This window comes from Alligator sinensis, unplaced genomic scaffold, assembly GCF_000455745.1.
Source record: "Alligator sinensis unplaced genomic scaffold, ASM45574v1 scaffold966_1, whole genome shotgun sequence".
NCBI classification, from domain to species: domain Eukaryota; kingdom Metazoa; phylum Chordata; order Crocodylia; family Alligatoridae; genus Alligator; species Alligator sinensis.
Window position 1 is genome coordinate 1,588,112 of NW_005842161.1, and position 14,406 is coordinate 1,602,517.

Here is a 14,406-nt window from a genome sequence, read left to right on the forward strand (position 1 = left end):
CTCCAGGTGCTAAAAAAGCTTTCAAGGCCTCTGCACTCAGTGCTTTGTGTTGCACCAGGGATGAAAATGCCTGTTTAGCCAGACAGCTTATTTAGGTGTATGAGTGCTTTGCCATGCCAGAGAGGAACTGAGCATCAAGAGAAACCAGAGAATGAGGTTTGAATAAAAATCCAGACTGTTGAATGTATCTCCAAAATGAACCTTTGAAGATCTTCAAGTTCACTGACCTCTAATAAATATTGCATTGCTTGAGAGATCTGATTTGGAAATTCAGTATATCAAATAAAATAAAAGACAAGACACAGATTCTCATGTAAAATCTGAGGTGGTGAAAAGGAGCCATGTTCTAGTTTTAAATGGCTGGTTGAAAAGTTGTATATCTCAGGGGGGCTCTCAGCTCCAGGCTGCCAAAGCCAGCTCTTGTACCTACTGCCCTCTTCACTCTAGATTAGATTGCATGTCCAGGGTGGAAAGAGAAGGGGTAGAGCAGTATTCCACAATGCTATGTTGATCCTCAGCTATGAGTTAAGAGCAGCTTCTAGGCTGCTTTCTCTCCACCTAGGCTGTCAGAAGCACAGGCCCAACACCATTTCCACCAATGTCTCTTCACTGCCCTGTGTGAACCAGACTATGGCCACATAAGAAATTTGTCCACTATAATTTAGCTGCCAGCACTTTACAAATTTGGCCTATGGACAATATTCTGATGCAGAATGAGATGTTTGAACCTTAATACAGATTATATAAACTTTAATGTGCTATTCTATATCCTGTGTTTTACTGGGAGCCTACTGACAGACTTCCCAGTTCTAGATAGTGGAACTGGGATACTATAGTTGGAAACAGAAATCATCTTGATTTCATGGTTGCAAAAATAAATCTAGTACTGGTACAGGTAGAAGCTTTATTAGCCTAGGATTTCACATTCATAAATAGGCAGACAAGGTTCTTTGGGTAAATTCAGTATCTTTTATTAGGGCAACAACTTGTTGGTCTAATAAAGTTATCGAGTTTACCCAAAGAACCTTGTCTGCCTATGTCCTTAGACCAACACGGCTACAACCTACACCCCATTCCCAAACGGCATTTGACTTCAGTCAATTTAACCCAAAAGACATAGAGCATGCATACAACCATCAAGCATACAACCATCAAGAGGAAAAGAGGGGTGGGAAATGCTTTGGGTTTCTCACGAGTTTGTGTAAGTCCTACTAGGAAGCTTGTATGTAAAGTTGATAAATAGGAGCTTTGTTCAGAAAGGATGTTTGTGGTTAGCTGAAAAGTTAGTGAAATGAAGAGACATTTGAATAGAAAAACACCAACTTATGCTCTCATTCACATTTTTTCCTGAACCTTGCCTTTTACACCCCAAACATAATTATTAACATCTTTGTCTCTCAATAGCCTGTTCATAGAAAGATTTTTAATGTTTAAATTCTGGTTCACTATCTGCCACTTTTAGATTGTTGAAGCACCACAAATGCATCCCATAATTATTTTCATAATGCCTTTTAGTTTCACCTCCCATTTGTTAGTGTTCAGCCTACTTGGAAAAGCTCTGAAAATTGGAGAGAAATGAAATTAGAAGGGGAGCCAAATCATGCTGATTGTTACATATTCAACTCTGGGATCCCAAAAGACTACCAGTCACGAAGCAATAATTTCCTCTTAGTTCTGTGTAAAAAGTGACTGCACAAGATGGCCCCTGGTTATGAAAGTCTTCAGCTTGGTCCACTGATCCACAGAGCTCTTAATACAGACCAAGCAGAAAATAAAAATAGGAAAAAAACATGCCACTGACCAGAGAGCCAGAACATTTAAGGTTCAACAAGCCCAGTAAGCTGCTGATGAAGAGTTGCTGCACCATAAAGACAACATGACAAATATAATCACCACAAGCCTACCTCCTGCACCAAATATGAATTTATTTTGCTTTTCTTGGTGAGCACAAAAGCTGAGGCGTGTCTATCAGGGAGATGAAGAGAGAAAAGGGGGCTGGGGAATGCGTAACGTAATGAACACTAATATCAGACTTTACTTACAGTAAGCCCCCACTCCACCCGTCTTGGCAGCATGGAGCCTGGAGAGGAAAAGGAGGGAATATGGAGTGAGCCCCAAAAGAGAGACTCTTAAGTGCTTTCTTTCCCCTTGAGCATCATGGAGATTGAGAGGAAAAAAAGGGGAGAGTAGATTTAACCTCAAAGGAGCAATACATAAAGTACTATTTTCCCCTGTGCAGCTGAAAGACTGAGGGGAAGGGAGAAGAGAGTTGAAATACAACCTGAGCCCCTAAAAAAAGCTTTTAATCAGTGTTTCTCCACAGAAAAGAGATAGAAGATTGAATTTTTCCATAAAATTGTTACTCATTTTAAGGCCTGACCCTATAAAAATGCTTACACATTTGCTTAAATTGAAATCTGTGAGAAGACACTTGGTACTGAGATAAAATTTTAAAGGAATAGATGGAGAAAGAACCTGTTTTGGGTGGTATTTTAATACTGCCGTTTCTTCCAGAAGCTTTAAAATGAATATTTATCTTGCTATGATTGGCTTACCAAGAGAAATGGAAGGCAAGATAGAGGTTCAGGGAAAGATAGCAAGAATCAAGGTCAAAGAGAAAACAATATAACACACAAGTGATTTTTTTCCAAGAGTATTAATTTCATTTTATTATATGTCACATTTGCAGAACGATAAATAAACGTGTTCGTGTACACCAATGTAAAATCCTAATCCCACAAACTCATTTACACACTTCGATTTAGTACTGGGACTAGTTCCACTGATACATGCATGTAAGTAAATGGATGAGAATTGAGACCTAAAATAGAAGAATGGGCCCAACTACCACATGGTATAAACCCTACACAGCTTCACTAAAAACAGTCCAGGTACACCTGCTGAGGATCTGACCCATGTCCAGTCACATTTTTTTTCTTCAATGTTTTTTATAGAGCTGGTTAAAAAAAAACAGTTTTCATTAAAATCTTAAAAATATTCTGCATACCATAGGTATTTAAAAAGATGTATTTTTTCATTAAATCAAAAATTTGTGGGGATTTAGTTTTGGGGAGCTTGTCTTTTTCCTTTTTCCATTGAAAATGAGTGGAGAGAGGGACAAAAAGACAATAAAAACAAAAACAGTAGAAAACCAGGGCTTTTCCCCCTGTTTCATCCAAAAAAAAAGAAAAAGAAAAAAATTGCAACATTTGTGGGTGTTTTGGGGTAAAAGGTCATTTTTCATCCTAAACAAAATTAATTCAAATGTTTATAAAACTAAATTTACTATTTTATGTAGTCCGATCTCACCAGAGAAAAATCAGGATGCTGCTATCATTTCAAAAAGAGACTTCTTCATTTACAGAAAAGAGGATCCATTTTATTATATCCTCTGCCCTACTTTTATTCTGTACTGTTTCTCTGAGTACACCATATCTGTTAAAGCGGGGGTAGGAAATGATTTCAGGTGCAGGGCACAGCAGCAGCCAGCAGGGGCGCTGAGGGTGCTCATGCCTGACACAGGCTCTAGTGCCTCGCACAGCTCCATCCAGTGCTGCACGTTGTAATGAGGGGTGTAGCCTCCACTGGGCAGTCTGTATTACCAGAGCTCCCCACACTCGCCAGGTACGGGAAGGAAGCCTCAGGCGCTAGAGCCGGCTGCCTTCCCCACCCCTCAGGGGAAAGCACCTGGGGCTTCCCACCCATGCCTGGCAAGTGCGAGGAGTGCTGGCAATACAGACTGCCCAGTGGAGGCTGCACCCCTCATCACAATGTGCAGCGCTGGCCAGAGCTGTGCCCCACCGGGCACCAGCACCTGCGCTGGGAACCAGCACCCTGAGCACCCTCACCTGCTGCCGTTGCCATTGCCTGCCAAGGCTGCACACTATGAGGGAAGTGTGTGTGTGGGGGAGGGTCCCCATATCCACCCACCCTCCCTCACACCCACATGGTGCCCACCCAAGCTCTGGGCTGCTGCTGCCCCGCTGGGCATGAGCTCCTCACTGCCGCCAGCCCCTGCACCACTCTCCACACTCCCACCCAGCTACGGCTCTGCCCCCGCTGCTTCCCTGCTTCCTGTCTGGAGCCAGCAGGAGACCAGGGAAGCAAAGCAGGTCCCTTAGGGCTGCAGCAGTGACAGCAGCAGCCCTGCTGGGAAGCTGCTGCTGGCCAGGCTGGGCCCTTCCACCCACAAGGGTGGGAGTGAGGCACAATAGGGTATGTTGGGGGTGGTGTACATGGGGGTGCCTCACTCCCACCCTCGTGGGTGGAAGGGCTGGGTGGGACACATTATGTTAGTGGGCGCTGTGGACCAGATGAAAGTGCTTGGCAGGCTGGATCCAGCCCATGAACCATATTTTGCCTGTCCCTGTGTTAAAGTGTATTTCAGCATAATACTGGCCACTGGCAAGAGGAGAGCATTATATTCCATGAGCCTCTGACATGACGCTCTCTCTTTCCAGAAACACCTCCATAAAATTATTAAGAGATTATTTTCATGATTTTCTAAGAGTATATTAGGAACCTTGGGCATTTTTACATGCGTTCCGGGGGGGGGGGGGGGGCTCTAATTCAGTTCCGGGGGGGGGGGGGAGCTTTAATTAGAGCAGCTCCACAGCATCTTGTGTATCATCATCCTCATGCTTCAATATGGTGACAAGGCTGTTTTAACTAAAGCTTGTTGAATGAGCTTTAGAGGACCCCTGCCGCCATTTTAAAGCATGGGAATACTGATACACAAGACGCGAAGGCTGTCTGAAGCACACTAATTAGCACACACTAGCAGACTCAATCTGTAATTACAGCATACTGGAGCAGACTCCTGGCACATCTACCAGCATCCTTCATTTTTTTCAAAAGGAACCAGTTATTCTGCCTCTATCAGATAAAAATTTGGAATTAACATATTGTAACTCCTTTTGACCCAAGAGTCAGTCAATATTTGGGATCTTATGCATTACAGAAGATATCTTAGAGATCTTGATAATTGACTCAGGTATTTCTTTTGTGCAGTACTATTATTTACAAAGAATAAACAAAATTCTGTTTAAGTGAAAGATGCACAAATCAAACAACAGGAGACCGTTTCAATCTATCAACCCTCTTTTTTCCCAAAATGTGTTCTTAGCTTTCTCTCAGGGAACTGTGCCCCTCTGACTTTTCTGCTGCTTTTTCTGTCTGTTCCTTTCATATGTCTGAGTAGATCTGCTTCCATTCATGCACACACAGGCATACACAGCTCAATACATATTTTAATTCAAACCCAAGTGAAACCCTTCTACTTTGCATTGTTCAGTTTTTGACTGGCCTGGCACATGGTCATTGCTTTGAACAGTGGCTCCAATTTTTTTTCCAGTTATCTTACTCCACAGAAAAGCATAGCAGCTTTGTACAATTCTGAGTGGAGGGCAGCTGCTACCCTCAGCAGCTTCCATGAGGTTTCACCTAATCCCTCGCAAAACAATACTTTGATGGTTCTGGGTATAAGGCAGGAAGTCACAGACAAGCAAGTATAAACAGCATGGCTTAATAGACACATATATAGCCTCTACTGTTGCTCTTTAATTGGCATCATTATCCAATATAATGTTTCCTAATTATGGTATTGATTTTTTTCTTTCTTTTTAATGGATTCCTCTCCCAAATCACCCTAAGTAAAGATACTGGCACATACTGAAGATGAGTCCCAAGGGAACGACTCAGAACTATGTATATCATGTAGGGTCAACAGGTGTTTTATTGTGTCTTTGCCTTTTAGTAAGCCAGAAGCAATAATATTTGGAATGAGGGAGAGGGAATAACTGCACTGCTGACACACAAAGAAACAGTGTTGTTCACTAACCCAGAAATATACCATGATCATTCTCCTTAAGTTGGAGCCAGCTCTTTCATTATTATTCTGCTTCAGGTCCTTATTTTCTCTCACAATAAATGATACAGGGTTGGTAGATACTACTAATACAGAGGAGGATCAGATTATCATATAGGAAAAATTGGAAGGCTTTATGGAGTGAAATAACACAGGGGTTTTTGACCTTTTTTAATTGAAGTACCTCTGGTGGCCAAACATGGTGGGGGGGGAGTGGCATGTAGGTGAATGTGGGAGGGGGGAGGGGGGAGCTGAGTGCAGGAGGTGGGGGGAAGTAGCACGTGAATGATTGCGGAGCGGGGAGGTGGGGATGGCGCGCAGGCGGGCGGGGACAGAGTACTGCCTTCTCCCAGAAGCAGGGCCAGGGCAGGGCAGGGAAGCTCGCCGGACTGGGGTGAGGGCAGCAGCGCCCCTCTGTGGGGCAAGGAAGCTCACTAGGCTGGTGGGTGGCAGCAGTGGCTACACAAAAGAAATACCCAAGTCAATTATCAAGATCTCCTCTAAGACGTCTTCTCTAATGCATAAGGTCCCCCACAGAGGGGAACTGTTGCTTTCACCCCACCTTGGCCCTGCTCCTGGGAAGTGCTCTGTCCCCACCCACCTGTGCGCACCCCCTAGGACTGTTCCAAGTACCCCCAGAGGTACACGTACCCTCAATTGAAAGCCCCTGAAATAAGAGAAAAGTTTTGAAGGAAAACGTGGGTGTGTCTACACAAGATGTTTACTGTGGAGTTGACTAATTAGCACCACAGTAAATGTCTCAGTGTCTACACAAGCAGGTAGTGGTGACACATATGGGGTGCACGGGGGTGCAAGTGCACCCCCTGACAGGCAGCATTCCCCATTTAGGTGACGGGAAGGGGGGCAGGCGGGAGCGTTGATGCTCCCCGAGAGTGCTGGCCACAGAGTGTGGGTGCTAGAAGTGCCGCTGCCCCTTCCAGGCGTATCTCTGGCCTTTCCAGGTGTGTCACTGGCACTTCCAGGTTGGTGCCCACACGTGGCAAGTGCCCGTCCTGACCAGTCGCCTATGCATACAGGGCAATTAGGCTGAAGTAAACCAATTAACTCCGCAGCAGGATAGTACTTATATTTACAAGTAGTATCCTGCTGTGGCATTTTTTACTCTGCTACAGCTCACTTGCAGATGCTGACACAGCTGGCTGTGTCATGAGGGTGCTTTAGTGTGGGGGCTGCCTGCCAGATAGCCCTACAGTGAACCCCCTGGTGCTTCAGCCAGCCCCTCTGTAGCATGTTGAACTGTCGGGGAGCAGCCCTGGTTTGGCAGGCTGACCCCAGGGTCCCCTGCCAGGCTGCTTCAAGCCAGCTCAACATACTTCATTCCCAGGTGTGCTGTTTGAACATGTGCCTGGGAGCAATAAACCCCAGTGTAATATGCACTGGAGTTTATTGCTTCACATTAATTGCATGTGTAGATGCACCCAGGAATAGTGCCAATAGTATGAAGTGTAGTAATACAAATTGTAAAGGTGCACTTAGCAAGTAATACAAAGGACATATTATATAAGATAAGGGCACACAGTTCAGAGGAAACAGAAGAAGAATGGGACATAGGTGTACTGGTCGACTATAGGAATATAATCATCTGGAATTGTGATAAACCTGTGAAAGAGACTACTACAATTTTTGAGTGTGCTAAGCAAAAGAATAATGTTAGTAGAAACAAGGACATATTAGGACCACTGAACAAGGCATTAGTAAGAACATTTAAAGTATTATCTAAAGTCCCGGTTCTCTATTTTTTTTTTAAAGATTAACCTGGAACAGGTACAGAGAAGGACTACTGGAATGATTAGGGGAATAAAGAACATACCTTTATGAGGGAAGATTGAAAGAATTTGCCTTTTTTAGCTTAGGAAAGCAAAGGGTTCTGACTGCCCTTTATAAATAGATTTGGAAGTGAATGTCAGGGAAGGAGAAAACTATGTAGAGGACAATATGGTGCAAGATTAAATAGTAACAAGACGGACATGGATTTAGACTGAGAATTAGAGGAACTTTTCTAACCATCAGAGGACTGAAGTTCTGAATTGTTCTTCAGAACTTCTTGTTCTTCCAAACAAAATAGTGGGGACAAGAAACATGAAATCCTTCAAGATGGGGTGAGAAGTTTACAGAAGTTTTAGTATAATAGGAGGGATTTGTTCAGGGAGTAGTAGTAATCAGAGGGTGTGATATATGGCTTCCATGTACACGAGGTGTTGCGTAGTCCCAAACTTCAAGGCTTCTACTAGTCTTCAGTTCAGTTCATGAATTCTTTCCCTGGAATTATTTGTTTTGCTTTGAGGTGGGGGATATTGCTTGGGTAGCCTGGTGCTCCTAACACTACATAGAAATCACTAGTTTCTTGGCTGGTGGGTCCTGCTTGTGCTCTTTGAGTCAAATTGATTTCATATTTGTTATCTGAAAGGATTTTTTTCCCTGTATCTGATTGAGAAGGAGTGTTGGGCAGTGCAAACCTGTCTTTGTATCACAGAGGTATGTTCCACTTAGGATCACATTTTACCTAACAAATTCCTAGCCATTGTAGGGGCCCAAAGTATTGGGAGTGCTTTTCCCTCTTCCACTCCTTTCTTGTGGTACATTTTATGTTTGTTTGTTTTTTTAACTGAGTGCATTGTGGCTAAAGTGGATGCTCTTTCAGACCATTTTGGACAAACTGGTCCTGTAAAGACAAGAGACTAGATTTGATGGTCTGGAAGGTCCCTTCTAGTCTTGTATTCTTAACTTTGAGGGCAGGAAGTAGTCGTCCCATGGAGGTTTTGGGAATTTCAGAAATGTTCTGGGCCTACATTGTGATGAACCTTTTAAAGTACTAAAACTGGAAAGAGACACACCCATTCCTGAATGTGAGAATCCCTTAGCCTTACCATGTACCTGAACCTCCACTGCTGCAAGACCCCTCCTCCTGGACCCCTTTCCACCTCCAGCCCCACCTTCACTAGGCCTCTCACCACTTTGGACCCACTGCCACCATTGCAAAACCCCTTGCCATTGTTGGACCTCCACCAGTGCTGCTGTAGTGGCCATGGTAGCTGTCCCCATGTCCCAAGACAGATGTAGTTGAACACGCCTGCCCTAGAACGGTCTACAATGATGTTTTCCATTTACACAACATATTTCAACTTGAAACACTTTACACATCATATGTAAGGAGCATCACTGAAGCTCAGTAAGCTTTGAGAGTGAAATAGAAATTTTTGAGCAATGACAAAATGCACTATGGCCCCTTTAATAACTGCAGAGTTCACACTTGAGGTTTTGTCTGGAAAATCCATACAGTTAATTGTGTGGAACTCAATGTATCTACCTTTATGGTGAAAGGCTGACCTATGAAACTGTAGCCCCATGGAGATGTAATGTTTCTAATCTTAGTGCCTAGACTATTCAACCTTAACCAGGGACTACATGGTACATTGTTATTCTTTGTTTTACTCTCCACCCCCAAATTCCTCAACAAAGCACTGGTACATCAATAGCTAAATGAGCCACACACAGTCTGACCTCAGCCTTTATACACACATAAGGTCCTGTACAGACACTCACAGAACTACTTTGTAATAAGAGAAACTTAAATTTGTTTGAAGAGGATTAGACTACATTCAAGTTATGCAATCTGACATTAAAACTTGCAGTAGCTTCATTTCCTATGAATTATGCCTCAAGCTAAATTACTTAAGTAGGTAAGTTTGTTTAAGATTGCTTTACCCTGCTTATCTTCTACCTTGTCTTAAGACACTCCAAAACACAGAAGCTTTGTCAAGCCTCAGCTAATCAAGGAGCAGAAACAACTTCATGTGACATATGTATCCAGTTAAAACTAAACAAAAGAGCATGGTTTTCAAACATTATGCATTACATACTTGCAGCAAACTGTTTATCATCAATGCAAAGGGAAAAACTTAATCTGGAAAGTATTCTTCATGAACATTTTGAAACAGATGAAACAATTGCTTTTTCCCCAAAATTTTTTCATCAACCTATTTCAATTTTTGAAGACCAATTTCCCCCCCACTCTTCACTGCTTTCATGTGTTGAAAACCTATGCATTGTTTGTAAGCAACCTGAATATTTTTTCAATTTTTGATTTTGATGAACGCTTTCATTTTAAAAAGCCATACACAGGACCCTTACAAAGGAGAGCCCCTTCTCTAGGCAGTACAGTTATCTGCCTCTGCACACACTATTCCTTTTGCCATACTAGCTAATTTCAGTGGATTTAGTATCAGGCTGACTGACAGCTCTTGAAGCTACTGCTCTTACTATTGGGCAATTCAGTTACAAAAAGGATTTGGCTGCTGCAGACTTAAGATTGCCATTGGTATCCCTGCTCCTTACAGAATATCTAATTCAGCAAAACTAAATGATCTGAAAACTAGGAGATAGAGTTGAGGACCATGCCCAGGCAACCTCATCTCTGCCCTGCTGGAGGTGGCAATAGCCAACTGCAAATATCTACAGGGATTCTAGCTGTATTCACTGCATTAGGCACAGATGCATCGAATGATATAAGGATTAGCTGGAGCAGTTTAGCAGAGCATGTGTCAGAGGCAACTAAATTCTCATTAGTGTGTTAACTAAAGAGATCCAGCATGCCTCATTTCAGTGCTGCACTGTATAGGTTGTGTCAAACTGGAACTCCAGAGCCACCTTGCCATGGAAATTTGTTAGTGCTGTGGTAGGAAAAGAACGTGGTTTGTTGGCTTAATGTGTAATGGATGGCGGTAGATGGCACCATGTGCGTAAGTATGAAGGAGCTGTAAAATTTGGCAGGTGTAGTGCTTTGTCTGTAAAGAAGGCAAAGAGTGGAGAACGTATCATAAAGTAGGCATCAGTGGTTCCTGTTCAGCCCAGAAAAATGACAGTCATGGGTACAGCTTCCCAAGGGCAGAGTTCAAGTCGTGTGGTCAGGGTTCTTTCTTTGTTTTCAGAACTCTAAGTTTTGCTGAGCTACACATTCTGAAAGGGCCCAAGATACCACCAGGCAGTCTTAACTCTGAGATGATAAATGCTTTTCTGTTCAGTTCTGGTGTTTTGAACCAAAAGAGAAATGTTATTTTGTAGGAGTCAGTGATCATGGAAACAGCTGCATTTATCCTATAAGCTTTATTCTATGGCCCATTGCTGAAATGCTTGGAGTGTATACTTGCAAACAAGGACAGTGAGAGAAAAAACACAGACATGATCTGTGTCCACAAATCTTGATAGTTTTAATACATAGACAAGGGAGAGTAGACAGGTGTCTCTCTCCTTCTTCACCCACACATCCATCACAACATCTAGCACTTTTTCACCTACACATTTGATCACAACATCTAGCCCTCCCTGCTTCCAGCTCCCCTTCTGTCTCATTGAGTCACTACCATTTTAGAAGCCTTTAGTATGTAAAATGGGCAGCTTCTACATACATATATCGCACTGAACTAAGCCATATGCTCCTATGATGCTCACCCCCGCCATGCAGCTGGTCTCCCCGTTTTGCAGAGCCTCCCTACCTGTGCCTTGTGGTTCTCAGTCTTAAGTATAGCACAACAACCCACACCTCAATAATAGCTTGTTTTTCCCAGGAAGACACTGTTTAACATACCAGCAAGAGCTTCTGAGAAGAAAGCATGTAATAAAGAGCCTACAGAATGAAGTCCATTATGTGTGTTAGCAATTTATTATAGGTGTGAGCAGTAAGTAGCAGCATCAGTGACAATCTTCTGTCTCACAGTGACTCTCCAGATTAGTTCATCCCAGTGTCAAAGATCATTGGTATCTTATCTGAAGATAAACTAAAGACATATTATGGAGCTTCTAAATGGAAAAGGAAATTCCTTAAAAAGAAGACGTGCAGAGTCAACTTATAGTATCAACTGAGCATCCCTATTCCTTTCTCTCCTGCCACTCACAAAGCAATCCCATTAGCTGGAGAAAGTTTTAAAATGACTGTTTTAAAAAAAAAGGATTAGTACTTGTGCAAAGACTTGGTTTTGTGGTTCAAAATATTTGTTTGTAATAAAATACCTGCAAGTCTGGAACTTATATGGGAACAGCTACAGGAGAATGGAGCCATTTCTCACAAACCCACTATTATTCAAGGTTCTGTAAAAACCAGTAATGCTCTTGAAAGAATAGAATATATTGTCCCTTCTCAACCGAGTGAGAAGGGCCAAGACCAAGAGAAAACAAGAATGTAATAATATGCAGCAGGTGGTACCATCTGTGCTATGCAGACATTCCAGGGCAAACAGTCTGCTGCCCAGATTGTGAAAAGGTTTTTATAGTTGTTTCTCTATGAAATACTTGGAAGGTACTTGGAAACTCAGGGAAGGGGACCATACACATAGATACACAAGTCAGATCCTCAGCTGGTCTAAATCAGCATAGCTTAAGTGAAGTTAATGGCACTAATCTAATTTACATTGGCTAAGAAGCTGGCCCATAGACAGGGAAAGAATACAGAATAATGCCCCGTATTCTTTCAGTGTCAGAACAGATTGATGTAAATAAACAACTCTGTGACTCTTTCATGTTAGCTACTAAACCCCTTTTCCATCCTCATTGGTGGCATACCAAGAAAAGCATTAGAGGTGGGGATTCTTAGAAGACTAAGCTCCAATTCCTTGGAACTTATTTGCTACCCTGTTTAGATATACTAACCCAAAATAGCAGCTTCTTTGGCTCTTTGACATGCTGTCACTGAATTTCAGTCCACTAGCAGGTGCTCTAGAGAACCAATTCTTAAATGGGGTGCTGTGAGATCCTTTCAAAGGTGACACGCAATATTAGCACTGTTAGGTGTGTAAACACCAGCATGTTTTATGAGCTAAACCTAGACATTTCCACTAGGAATCCACAAATGTCAAAACATCATGACCAGTTTTGATTTTTCTGAGTCCTTTGCAACAGAAGAATTACGCTATTATTTTTGTAGCCAAAAAAAACAAATGAAAGGTAAGAGCTGGCATTTTCTGAGGGATACTTTGAGTCTACCAAGAGGCTCCTTGAGTTTAAAAATATTGAGAACCATTGCTCTAGAGTATGTCAGATTAACTAATGTTGCTCAGAGCAGATTTTCTTGAGTAAGCTGTATTCCATGTAGGGAGGGAAAATATTAATTGCTTGTTGTAGCCCCATCACAATGATCACTAGGTCTGCCCTATTTCGGGCTAATTAGTCATATAGATCTTTCACAGAGGCAACAGAGGGAAATAAAACATCCCTGTGTGCAGTACCATCACAGTTTTATCAGCAGTTTTGCTCTTTCCTGCAAAGGGAATGAAGAGGCCAGGTTGATTTAAGGGTTTTCTTTACAGGAAATTTCCCAGTTTATACCGTGGGGATTTTTTTGTCAGGGAAAGGTCAAGTTAAACTGCTTCTAAATTGACATAATCTGTGCTGGAAAAAAACATTATTATCCCAAACCAGTAGGTTCAAACAAGGAGGGGGCAGGGAGGGTAATAGTGCTATAAATGTTGGATCAGATTCCTTTTCCACCTATTAAACTAAATGATTTTTTCAGGTGCTCAAGCAGAGTGGAATAGGAGCGTACTAAGGAGCCTGACACAGCGACTTTTGTGACATGCTGTCATCTTAAGGTATGGACAGAAGTACATATCAGGCATTTCAGATTCCACCTTTCTTTAAGCACTTTACATTTTTGGCCCATTAGAGGTGTACAGATAAGTACAACAGTCTTCCAGCTGACGTGCATCTGTGAAGAGCTTGAGGGTTTCATCCAGGGTCATTTCTTATAGGTTTGGGGCCAATGTGTAGCACTATAACATTGTGTGTCATCTGCCAACTTAATTTTCTATCACTTAGGAATCATTTAAAATTCTATAAATGTTCCCTTTGTCTGTGCCTCTAGCCTTCAGAGTTAAGTCATCAAAAATACTAAGGAGAAGGAAGTTCCATTAACCCAGGGATGTCAAACAAAGCTCACAAGCTGGATCCAGACTTGTGAAACCTCTTTATCTAGCCTGCTATAGAACAAGCGGTCTTTTGACCCCATTGGCCAAGGCTGCCTCTGAACACTCATCATGTGCCCAGACCTGCTGCTGCTGCCTCTGGACCCACTACCCGTAGACCCCTGGCCATCTCCAGACCCGCTGCCAGTCCCACTGGGCACCTCGCTACTTCAGTGACCAGGGCATCCGCCCTCATGATCCAGCCTGTGAAGAGCCCTACAGTATGGATCCAACCTGGACCTCAAGTGAGTTTAACATCCCTGCACTACTCTTAATAGAACTTCAGGGGCTCAGGCGAGGTGGAATGTGATGGCATATACTTCTTGGCCTCTTGTTGGTTTAGATCATGTAGAATAAGACCTTGCCGATAACTTTCAAAATAATTGATTTTTCTGAATTTACTCAGAATGATTTTACCATGCAGAGAAATAGAGCTGGTCATGAATTTTCTGAAGAGACAGAGGTTTTTTTGTTGGAAATATATTGATTCACTGAGACCAATACTTTTAATGGAAATGGATGTATCACTTTCAACAAGGACTGAATTCCTCAACAAAATGAGGGAAA

The 14,406-nt window shown here is 42.5% G+C and overlaps 1 long non-coding RNA gene across 1 annotated transcript in view; it reads left to right on the forward strand.

Annotated features, from left to right (window-relative positions):
• The window catches only part of LOC112550598, a 197,922-nt gene that overhangs the window by 73,806 nt on the left and 109,710 nt on the right, over positions 1 to 14,406 (forward strand). The window contains exon 2 of the long non-coding RNA XR_003094528.1: positions 13,392 to 13,467. This is a non-coding gene — a long non-coding RNA (uncharacterized LOC112550598). The remainder of the gene's footprint in view (positions 1 to 13,391; positions 13,468 to 14,406) is intronic.